The 10,393-nt window shown below is 29.0% G+C and overlaps 2 long non-coding RNA genes across 2 annotated transcripts; both read right to left on the bottom strand.

Annotated features, from left to right (window-relative positions):
- Positions 1 to 3,005: 3,005 nt before the first annotated feature.
- On the bottom strand, positions 3,006 to 3,864 carry LOC129917195 (uncharacterized). Its single transcript, XR_008772603.1, has 3 exons — positions 3,783 to 3,864; positions 3,430 to 3,598; positions 3,006 to 3,375 (listed from the first exon to the last, which is right to left on the bottom strand). It is a non-coding gene; the product is annotated as an uncharacterized LOC129917195 (long non-coding RNA).
- A 4,960-nt stretch (positions 3,865 to 8,824) lies between these two features.
- LOC129917191 (uncharacterized) lies at positions 8,825 to 9,683 on the bottom strand. The gene is made up of 3 exons (XR_008772602.1): positions 9,602 to 9,683; positions 9,249 to 9,417; positions 8,825 to 9,194 (listed from the first exon to the last, which is right to left on the bottom strand). It is a non-coding gene; the product is annotated as an uncharacterized LOC129917191 (long non-coding RNA).
- Between the last annotated feature and the right edge of the window lie 710 nt (positions 9,684 to 10,393).

The raw sequence follows: 10,393 nt of genomic DNA, 5'->3' as shown, positions 1-10,393 counted from the left end.
GTTTGCAAAAAAAAAGAAAAAAATGTGAATATCAGTCCCTTTTTCGATTAACAAAAATTAAAGGTATGATATTTGACTAAATTTTTGTAATAATCCAGTAAGCATTTAACATATTAAATAAATAAATAGGCATTATTATCTTTCAATTAAGCAATCGAAACCTAAAAAAATATTTAATGGAATATTTTTTACAAATTTTTAAAAATATGTTACATGAGAGTAAGGCTGGGTCCAAAAGGGTTAAATAAAAATAAAAAGCTAGAACGACTACTACACTCTTGCGCCATTATTTTATTTGTTTGAAATTTTTTTCAATATCACTTGCTAAATGCTTGTGTTCAGCCTTCAGCATTCAACTCGGTCTGCTCAGTTATTTTATTCTGAGTCCATCGATGGTGCTCTGAACTAGCTCAGAATACGTTCAGAACGAAAAAAGAAACACAAATTTGAAGCTCTAAATGTTCACAATTAAAAAAGAAATACAATTTTTAGAAAGAAAAAAAAAGTCGCTATTATGAAATTAGTGAAAAGGTCGCTTTAAATAAAAAGTCGTCGCTTGGTCGCTAAGGCTTCAAAAAGGTCGCTAATAGCGACTAAAGTCGCTTAACGGTAACGCTGATATCCAATCTTTAAGAAGTTTAAGTGAGGATAAAGAGGTGCCATTTGCCTTCGAGCAAAATAAAAACAAATTTTGAGATAAAATATAAAAAAAATATAGAATAATATAATAAATAAAAAATAAAAACTATTACTTAAATGAAAGAATAAATTGGATCCTTAGGAAACACTCGAGTAAAAAAAGTCAAAGCTCAAAAACAAAGTCAAGGAGAAAAATGCAGAATTTTGACCTAGATCCTCTTACGTGATATTCCATCAAACTAACCATTAGGTCATTAATTTTAAAGGACGAATGTTTTAAGTAAAACTGAAAACTTAGGATCTTGAAAATAATTTTCAAAATTATACCTTATGCAGAAGGCATAAAGATATGATATAGAATTCATTTATTACATACCACCAGCACTTTAAGACTAAATAAAAAATGAATTACAAATAATTCTATTTCTCCAAACAACTTTTTTTCTATAAACGTATTCCCAATGTTCACACGTATATACAATACATATTGTGAGGATATGAAGCAAACTAAATACTAACACACACAACACAATCAAATTAACTTCATTCGTAAATACACCTAAAACTAACAAAAATGTATCACCACAAACCTTCTACTGTTTTTTTTTTTTTTTGTGCAACTATTATTTAATACTTAATTAAAAATTTACAATTTTTGTTATAAATTGGTGTTAAATTCATTGTGGGAAATTAAATTTGATAATATAAACAATTTTTAATAACATTTAACTTACTTCAATCAATTAAAATTAAATTCTACCATTTTGACCTAATTCAATAGATACCCAACACTTGAATAAAAAAGAATAAATTTTTTAAATAAAACCACTAGGGGAGAGTGGGGCCAAATGTAACACTTTTTTCTAAAATCGATGGTTCTCCTACAAATTTGAAAGTGGGTCAACCAGACCTTTTTTAAATTAAAGAGCCATGTTTTAGCTCCAAGATCCATCATCCAAATTTACCAAAACATAACGGTAATGTTGAAAAATAAAGCTCCCAAAAAAAAAATCGTGTTGTTTCAACTTACCCCACATACGGGGCAAAGTGTAACACATACCGGGGTAGGTTGTACCAAGAACTAAAAATAAGAGAAAATACCTTTATTTGTTTATATTTATTTATTTTTAATTAATAACAATAAAAACAAACCTCAGTCATGAAATTTTGGTGCAAATTTGTAAAAAGTGGAGCAAATCCAAGATTTCCAGAGAAACTTTGACAGTAGTCTTAAATAAAAGTTATTCGAATTCATAAATTGTTTTATAAGCTTTATAAATTCAAGTGGTGGTTCAAAAATGTGTTTCCAATTTCAAAATAAATACAAATTCAATTACAAGCATTCATATTCAGGGTTGTTAATTATATTAGGTAAACAATTTTTCAGTATAGGTAGGTTTTTACATGGTACAACTTGCCCCGGAAAAATGTTACAACTAGCCCCAGCATGAAATTTGGCACATAAAATCAATTTAAAAAAAAAGCGAAACTGATATAGACATAACATATACACGCAATTTGAGCCAAAACACAGTTGCATATAACAAAAAAACACTTAGCACTCTATCTTTTTCGGGTAAAGAGGTAGACCAAAAATAAAATTAAAAAAAAAAGTTACAAACATGCATTTTTTGGGCACCACTAGTGTAACTTCTCACCCTGTCATCTAATCTTCATCTGAAGAAAATGTGCCGGTAGATATGCAAAAATTGAGCATTTTTCTCCTTTACGCGTTTCTTAATATTGAAAGGAACATCGCTTTTTTTAGCTGTTAATTCTTACCCCTGTTACATTTAGCCCCACTCTCCCCTACATTTTTCATATAGTTTTCAATATTCCAAATGAATTTTTATATAAGCTCCCATCAACACAACACAAAACACATATACATACTTAATGAGTTGCTTTCATTTATATATAATTTTCAAAATCATTTTGCACGCAACCACAAATTTGATGATATTCAAAATTCAAAAAATATATAATAATAGGATTACCAGCTTCAACGCACATAAACAAAACAGGCTTAAATAGAACTCTAAAAAAAAAAGTGAAGAGAAGTATCCCCTCTCACCGATCGACACTCAAAAGGCATCCATTTCAAGTGCGTGTCGGTGGCACGCAAAATTGTCGGTTTTGGCATTTTTGGTTTGGTTTATAGTGTATGGCTTTTTTGAATTTCTCATATTCACACACACATACAAAAATATAACTACCATGAATATATATTTTTGAAGAGTTGAAATTTCCAAATAGGAAATATGCAATTAGAACGTCTCTCTCTCTCCCAATAACGGGAGTCCTAATACCCAAACTATCCTTTAGCCAGTTTCAAAAGGATAAAACAATAATTTTTGGAAAATGTTTATGTGAATTTCTAGCATCCCTGAAGCCGAGTGCTTTATAAAATGTGTGAGTGAGTTTGGTTAAAATTCAAAATAAATTGATTCCTATAATATTCTATAGGTATATAGTCCACGTTGTCGGTTTTATTCACACTTTTCACAATACCCAAAGTGAATCTCTATTGTTGATGGGTTAACACAGATACGTAACATTAGACAAAAACTTCTGAACAATGTAATTTTGAAATTTCCGATTGACCATCGAGATCCAATTAAAATCGATTTACCGCCACATTGAGGTTTTACCTTCCTGTATAATATGTAATCATCATTCTTTCTATACACACACATAAACACACAATTGAACAGGTTACAGGTAGGTTATATGTATCTATATTTGAGGAAGGATTTTACACTATGCCAAAACCAAATACAAAATTTATACGTGGAATCTGTATCGCCTTTCAGAGTTTAAATAACTTTGTCCTTCTCAGATAGGTATCTTGTTATTGTTTAAACTGATTGATTTCGGTGTCACACATCTTAGGAATTCATCAAAATTGCGTCTGATATGCATTTGTTACAATACAAATGTGTGCATAGTAATTGTGTGGCTAAAGAAACAATATTTGATTAGAATTGACAATCCGAATTATAAGATCTTTGAATTTGAATTTTGTGTAATGCTTGGGTAATTTCAAATATATTTGATTTGGAAGGACATTAAAAATGGAGTATGCGGTTATTATTTAGATTTTTATTAATTTTTGCTCATAAAAAGCCGATTTTAATGAATACCTTATAGTTCAGTCATGATGAAGATAATATAGATTTGTCAGAAGAAGTTGAAGTTGCTTCTGTTTTTGTTGAGCAATTGACAACCAAAAATATTGTTTTTTTTTTTATTATCTTTATTTTCTGAGAAATCTAAAATAGTACAGGTAAAATAGGCATTTAAAAAGAAAAAATGGTACAATCAAAAACTTGGCAAAAAGTTTGCTTTTGGGATTAGAACCAAGGACAAAAAAAAGTCTATAAAAAAAAGTTGGGTGGAAGGGTGTTTTTTCGCGGGAGGGGGTGAAGGTCAAAAATATATTGAAAAAAAATATATTAAAAATTACGTATTATCAAAGGATTTTACCTCTACTTTATTTCATTAGTACAAAGTTTGGACGTCCCGGCTACAGACACAAAATGCCCCTTGATTTAGTAAAAAAAAATAAAATTGTCAATTTTTTAACTTTTTTTTCTTTGATTTTAGGTTAGAATTTTAGTCAAAAATAATTTTTAAAATTTTTTAACCATCTTAACTTGACAGAAAATTTAATTTGCTATGAAAAGTGTCTTTGAACAATTTCAAAGTCAGGCTTGGTTTTCGAGTTAAATCAAAAAAACTGAAAACCGACCAGTGTTGCCGTTTTCTCAGAAATGCACCAATGGATTTAGTAGCACTTTTGGCTGGAGTATTCTTGTATGCCAAGGAACCATAATCGCCAAAAAAAAGTCTTGAACGAATTTGTTCTATTTTTGCTCTGGAGCTCGGGTCTATTAAATAGACTATAACTGAAAATACATTTTTTTCTAAACGCTCCAATTTTTTGAAACTTTTATTTAATTTTACGATTAATATTTCCTTATAATGGCATACATATCTATCAATGTTTTTTTAATTTTCTAATATTTGTATGAATAAAAACGATTTTCAATATTTTCAATATATTCTTTGTTGTGCACCAATTTTGAAAATGGTGCGGTGGTTTTTAATCCTTGTTCAATTGGTTCGAACAAGAATAAAAGCATTTTTTCAAATTTCTTAAGTTTTATAAGGTCAATTTTTCAAATTTGGTTAAAATGTAAGTAATAATAGGTTTCAGCCAGCCGACACGCATAGGGGTCAGATCCAATAATTCAGCACTCATGGGAAGTATTCGTATTAAGGAAGTTATTAAAATACATGAAAAAAAGTGTTTTTGTAATTTTAAAACCTCATTTTTTATTTTCTTTACAAGAGAATTAACACATTAATATTAACCTTATTATTAACTCAGAGATATCCAACAGCGTTACCGTTGAAAATTTTTGAAAGGTCGCTAAAAAAGTCGCTCATAGAAAAAAAAGGTCGCTAACCTGAAAAATTGAAAAAAGTCGCTTTTTTGTCGAAAAAGTCGCTATTAAAAAAAAAAAAGTCGCTAAATCGTTTTCATATGTTTTTACATAGAAAAATAAACATAAGTTGTCTTGAAACAAAGTTTTTATTAACAATAACCAAATTAGAAACTAAAAAAAAACAGTCTTCATTTTAGGATTTTAATAGGCTATTGATTATGTAGTTTAGAAAGGAACTAAGACGTTCACGGGTTTTTATTGCAGAAATCGTTGAATGGGTTATAAAAGAAGATAAAATCGCGGAGTGCTATTAAATGAGAGGGTGGAAACTGAAGACAGGGGTGCAAAAGCCCCCTTTTTGGTTTTTTCAATATACCTCGTAAACCAAGCAAAATTTTGATATATTGCTTATAAAACTTTTTATAGAGAATTAAATTTCCTATTGGAATAATGTTTTCTAAAAATTGAAAAAAAAATTTCCATACCACAATAGTCGAAACAATCATAAAAAAAATATCAAAAAAATCGATTTTTTGAGTTTTTTTAGTTATACATTTTTTTTTTGGTTGAGATAGACATAAACATTGCTCCAAAGAAAAAAAGAAGATTAAATTGCCTTCAAAATGCTGTGATCACTAAATTTTTTCATTGAAAATTAACATTTTTTTTTCATTGCATTAACATTTTCTATATCTTTTTTTCAAAACTATGACCATATATAAAAAAAAATGTTTGCAAAAAAAAAGAAAAAAATGTGAATATCAGTCCCTTTTTCGATTAACAAAAATTAAAGGTATGATATTTGACTAAATTTTTGTAATAATCCAGTAAGCATTTAACATATTAAATAAATAAATAGGCATTATTATCTTTCAATTAAGCAATCGAAACCTAAAAAAATATTTAATGGAATATTTTTTACAAATTTTTAAAAATATGTTACATGAGAGTAAGGCTGGGTCCAAAAGGGTTAAATAAAAATAAAAAGCTAGAACGACTACTACACTCTTGCGCCATTATTTTATTTGTTTGAAATTTTTTTCAATATCACTTGCTAAATGCTTGTGTTCAGCCTTCAGCATTCAACTCGGTCTGCTCAGTTATTTTATTCTGAGTCCATCGATGGTGCTCTGAACTAGCTCAGAATACGTTCAGAACGAAAAAAGAAACACAAATTTGAAGCTCTAAATGTTCACAATTAAAAAAGAAATACAATTTTTAGAAAGAAAAAAAAAGTCGCTATTATGAAATTAGTGAAAAGGTCGCTTTAAATAAAAAGTCGTCGCTTGGTCGCTAAGGCTTCAAAAAGGTCGCTAATAGCGACTAAAGTCGCTTAACGGTAACGCTGATATCCAATCTTTAAGAAGTTTAAGTGAGGATAAAGAGGTGCCATTTGCCTTCGAGCAAAATAAAAACAAATTTTGAGATAAAATATAAAAAAAATATAGAATAATATAATAAATAAAAAATAAAAACTATTACTTAAATGAAAGAATAAATTGGATCCTTAGGAAACACTCGAGTAAAAAAAGTCAAAGCTCAAAAACAAAGTCAAGGAGAAAAATGCAGAATTTTGACCTAGATCCTCTTACGTGATATTCCATCAAACTAACCATTAGGTCATTAATTTTAAAGGACGAATGTTTTAAGTAAAACTGAAAACTTAGGATCTTGAAAATAATTTTCAAAATTATACCTTATGCAGAAGGCATAAAGATATGATATAGAATTCATTTATTACATACCACCAGCACTTTAAGACTAAATAAAAAATGAATTACAAATAATTCTATTTCTCCAAACAACTTTTTTTCTATAAACGTATTCCCAATGTTCACACGTATATACAATACATATTGTGAGGATATGAAGCAAACTAAATACTAACACACACAACACAATCAAATTAACTTCATTCGTAAATACACCTAAAACTAACAAAAATGTATCACCACAAACCTTCTACTGTTTTTTTTTTTTTTGTGCAACTATTATTTAATACTTAATTAAAAATTTACAATTTTTGTTATAAATTGGTGTTAAATTCATTGTGGGAAATTAAATTTGATAATATAAACAATTTTTAATAACATTTAACTTACTTCAATCAATTAAAATTAAATTCTACCATTTTGACCTAATTCAATAGATACCCAACACTTGAATAAAAAAGAATAAATTTTTTAAATAAAACCACTAGGGGAGAGTGGGGCCAAATGTAACACTTTTTTCTAAAATCGATGGTTCTCCTACAAATTTGAAAGTGGGTCAACCAGACCTTTTTTAAATTAAAGAGCCATGTTTTAGCTCCAAGATCCATCATCCAAATTTACCAAAACATAACGGTAATGTTGAAAAATAAAGCTCCCAAAAAAAAAATCGTGTTGTTTCAACTTACCCCACATACGGGGCAAAGTGTAACACATACCGGGGTAGGTTGTACCAAGAACTAAAAATAAGAGAAAATACCTTTATTTGTTTATATTTATTTATTTTTAATTAATAACAATAAAAACAAACCTCAGTCATGAAATTTTGGTGCAAATTTGTAAAAAGTGGAGCAAATCCAAGATTTCCAGAGAAACTTTGACAGTAGTCTTAAATAAAAGTTATTCGAATTCATAAATTGTTTTATAAGCTTTATAAATTCAAGTGGTGGTTCAAAAATGTGTTTCCAATTTCAAAATAAATACAAATTCAATTACAAGCATTCATATTCAGGGTTGTTAATTATATTAGGTAAACAATTTTTCAGTATAGGTAGGTTTTTACATGGTACAACTTGCCCCGGAAAAATGTTACAACTAGCCCCAGCATGAAATTTGGCACATAAAATCAATTTAAAAAAAAAGCGAAACTGATATAGACATAACATATACACGCAATTTGAGCCAAAACACAGTTGCATATAACAAAAAAACACTTAGCACTCTATCTTTTTCGGGTAAAGAGGTAGACCAAAAATAAAATTAAAAAAAAAAGTTACAAACATGCATTTTTTGGGCACCACTAGTGTAACTTCTCACCCTGTCATCTAATCTTCATCTGAAGAAAATGTGCCGGTAGATATGCAAAAATTGAGCATTTTTCTCCTTTACGCGTTTCTTAATATTGAAAGGAACATCGCTTTTTTTAGCTGTTAATTCTTACCCCTGTTACATTTAGCCCCACTCTCCCCTACATTTTTCATATAGTTTTCAATATTCCAAATGAATTTTTATATAAGCTCCCATCAACACAACACAAAACACATATACATACTTAATGAGTTGCTTTCATTTATATATAATTTTCAAAATCATTTTGCACGCAACCACAAATTTGATGATATTCAAAATTCAAAAAATATATAATAATAGGATTACCAGCTTCAACGCACATAAACAAAACAGGCTTAAATAGAACTCTAAAAAAAAAAGTGAAGAGAAGTATCCCCTCTCACCGATCGACACTCAAAAGGCATCCATTTCAAGTGCGTGTCGGTGGCACGCAAAATTGTCGGTTTTGGCATTTTTGGTTTGGTTTATAGTGTATGGCTTTTTTGAATTTCTCATATTCACACACACATACAAAAATATAACTACCATGAATATATATTTTTGAAGAGTTGAAATTTCCAAATAGGAAATATGCAATTAGAACGTCTCTCTCTCTCCCAATAACGGGAGTCCTAATACCCAAACTATCCTTTAGCCAGTTTCAAAAGGATAAAACAATAATTTTTGGAAAATGTTTATGTGAATTTCTAGCATCCCTGAAGCCGAGTGCTTTATAAAATGTGTGAGTGAGTTTGGTTAAAATTCAAAATAAATTGATTCCTATAATATTCTATAGGTATATAGTCCACGTTGTCGGTTTTATTCACACTTTTCACAATACCCAAAGTGAATCTCTATTGTTGATGGGTTAACACAGATACGTAACATTAGACAAAAACTTCTGAACAATGTAATTTTGAAATTTCCGATTGACCATCGAGATCCAATTAAAATCGATTTACCGCCACATTGAGGTTTTACCTTCCTGTATAATATGTAATCATCATTCTTTCTATACACACACATAAACACACAATTGAACAGGTTACAGGTAGGTTATATGTATCTATATTTGAGGAAGGATTTTACACTATGCCAAAACCAAATACAAAATTTATACGTGGAATCTGTATCGCCTTTCAGAGTTTAAATAACTTTGTCCTTCTCAGATAGGTATCTTGTTATTGTTTAAACTGATTGATTTCGGTGTCACACATCTTAGGAATTCATCAAAATTGCGTCTGATATGCATTTGTTACAATACAAATGTGTGCATAGTAATTGTGTGGCTAAAGAAACAATATTTGATTAGAATTGACAATCCGAATTATAAGATCTTTGAATTTGAATTTTGTGTAATGCTTGGGTAATTTCAAATATATTTGATTTGGAAGGACATTAAAAATGGAGTATGCGGTTATTATTTAGATTTTTATTAATTTTTGCTCATAAAAAGCCGATTTTAATGAATACCTTATAGTTCAGTCATGATGAAGATAATATAGATTTGTCAGAAGAAGTTGAAGTTGCTTCTGTTTTTGTTGAGCAATTGACAACCAAAAATATTGTTTTTTTTTTTATTATCTTTATTTTCTGAGAAATCTAAAATAGTACAGGTAAAATAGGCATTTAAAAAGAAAAAATGGTACAATCAAAAACTTGGCAAAAAGTTTGCTTTTGGGATTAGAACCAAGGACAAAAAAAAGTCTATAAAAAAAAGTTGGGTGGAAGGGTGTTTTTTCGCGGGAGGGGGTGAAGGTCAAAAATATATTGAAAAAAATTGTTTGTCGAATATCATCATATGACACATATTTTCAAGGTATTTTTTGATGCTGAATTTAATGACATAAAAATAAAGTCAATACGATTGCTCTACGAAAAGTTATTGCCGATTAAAAACAAGGGTGCTTGTTTTTTTGACTTCAACAGGTAAAATATAACCGAGACCCATGTGAAAAACATGTTACACAGGATTCATAAAGTTTTTAAAAATATTTTTGGTTAAAGGGTGTTTTTTTTTTTGGTGGGTTGAGTTGTGTGTGAGAAAGGTATCATAACAGCTGACTTATATTTTATTAATTTTTAAAACTTGGTGTAAATGTTTTGGTTGGTATAAGAATTAATAATCTATAAAGTATAAAAAATTATCTTGAGTGAAAGGGTGTTTTTTTTTTAAAGATATGATGAAATTCGGAATTAGTACCACAAAAACTGGGAAAAAATTGTTACACCAATGAAAATTAGTACAAATGTAGTAGTCTTAAA

The sequence above is a fragment of the Episyrphus balteatus genome, chromosome 3 (assembly GCF_945859705.1).
Source record: "Episyrphus balteatus chromosome 3, idEpiBalt1.1, whole genome shotgun sequence".
NCBI lineage: Eukaryota > Metazoa > Arthropoda > Insecta > Diptera > Syrphidae > Episyrphus > Episyrphus balteatus.
The sequence above is the reverse complement of the archived record's forward strand: the minus strand, read 5'-3'. Positions and strand labels throughout refer to the sequence as shown.